The 1,659-nt window shown below is 39.3% G+C and overlaps 1 long non-coding RNA gene across 1 annotated transcript; it reads right to left on the reverse strand.

Moving 5' to 3' along the window:
* Nucleotides 1-209: 209 nt before the first annotated feature.
* Nucleotides 210-1,633, reverse strand: LOC119344940. Its single transcript, XR_005166869.1, has 3 exons — nt 974-1,633; nt 391-461; nt 210-304 (listed from the first exon to the last, which is right to left on the reverse strand). It is a non-coding gene; the product is annotated as an uncharacterized LOC119344940 (long non-coding RNA).
* Nucleotides 1,634-1,659: the final 26 nt, after the last annotated feature.

Genomic DNA, 1,659 nt, shown 5'->3' on the forward strand with positions numbered 1-1,659 from the left:
AAGCTTCTCACTTTGTTGCTGCCAAATGATAAATCTTAAATGATCCAGAGTTCCAGAAACAAAGAAATGAAGAACACCGAAGGTCCAAAGCAGTCAAGATTATCAAGTTTGAATCATCTGAACTACCAGTACACTAGCAACAACATTATACCAGTACCCCTGCAGCGAAAACTAACAAGTAACAAGGATCTGGATAAAGAGTTGCTTACCTAATCCAAGATCTACAAGAAAAGGTTTCTTTTCTTCAGGAGTTCCAGGCTGGCTGAGATGAAAGTTCTCAGGTTTGACGTCCCATTATACATATCTGAAAGAAATATACAGAAGCGTCATAAGAAGAGAGGGAAAATGCATGATGCATCAAACATATCAAACCTTCAGATGCCTGCTTACCCTTCAGAATCCATGCTTTCCAGGATAGAAATGGGCTCTGCAGCAATACAAGCTACCATTCTGATAACATGCTGAAAGTTTTTGACACAAGTTAGAAAACCAAGAAGTAACAAACTACAATGCGTGTGTTGCTTGATTTATATACATCTTTATATAAACATATTTGCAGTTCCAGAATAGATAGCAATACCATATTAAGCATAGGTGCAAGATAGAAAAGAAATGAACGAGTGCGAAAAGAAATGGTCAGACTAAGTCCTTCAACTACAAATGTTCTCGTGTAGATATGTAGATTCTTACCAATTTCTTTCCTTCACGTGCAACAAAAGAGCAGTTTATTCAAAGAAAAAAATTAATGGAGGCACGAAAATGGTAATTTCTCATTCAAACATCTTAAATACTGCAAGAACAGCTGATATATATTTCTGAAAAGGTATGGTATATGAAGCAAGTACATACATATCCATGACTATGTTTAGAAAGAGCAGCTTCCAAGAGAAGCAGCTGCTAAACATCTTCCACGATTTTAACAAGTTAAAAAAAACAATCTAAGCTGTTAGGGGTGCAAATAGAAGATACTTACTGCTGGTACTTAGTACAGTTAGATTTCTCCTCAAGAAGACTTGTTTTCCAGAGAGAGCCCATTGTTAAGGCACTACTAGTTGCTGCAACTAGTAGTAGTAGTGATCAAATGCTACAGACAGCTCCATATATATATATGGCACATGGATGATCAAACAGATACTGGATCTGCAGTTCGTGTTTAAATCATAAAGAGAGAAAATGAAAAACTGAATCGACCTAGAAGGCTAGAACAAGACAGAACCAAAAAACTGAATCGGCCTAGAAAAACCGCATGTGTTTCACAACCAACCAGAACATACAAAAACTAGACATCAATAAACCATTTAATTTTAACCCAAGAAGGCTTGTAGGCATGGGGGGTCATCTAATTTGCTCATTTGACTAACACATGTAATTTCATTCACACGGCCATCCAGTGAAAGCGAATAGCATTACAATAATCCCTAGTCGCAACCACATAAAGCTCCAACTTGTGGGAAATTGATTCGTGAATCTACCAAAAATTAAATCTGCTCATGAACGGAACCGAACAGGGAGAGGTAAGGGCAAGCGAGGACCTTCCATGCCGTCAGTGTCGGAGCAGCCACTGAACCCGCAGGGGAGCAGCTCCTCCAGGGCCCCTGTCCTTCACACAAGCAGATGAGATGGGATGACGCTGCCTGCACGCAACCACATACACCCACA

Source organism: Triticum dicoccoides, unplaced genomic scaffold (assembly GCF_002162155.2).
Source record: "Triticum dicoccoides isolate Atlit2015 ecotype Zavitan unplaced genomic scaffold, WEW_v2.0 scaffold194299, whole genome shotgun sequence".
NCBI classification, from domain to species: Eukaryota; Viridiplantae; Streptophyta; class Magnoliopsida; order Poales; family Poaceae; genus Triticum; species Triticum dicoccoides.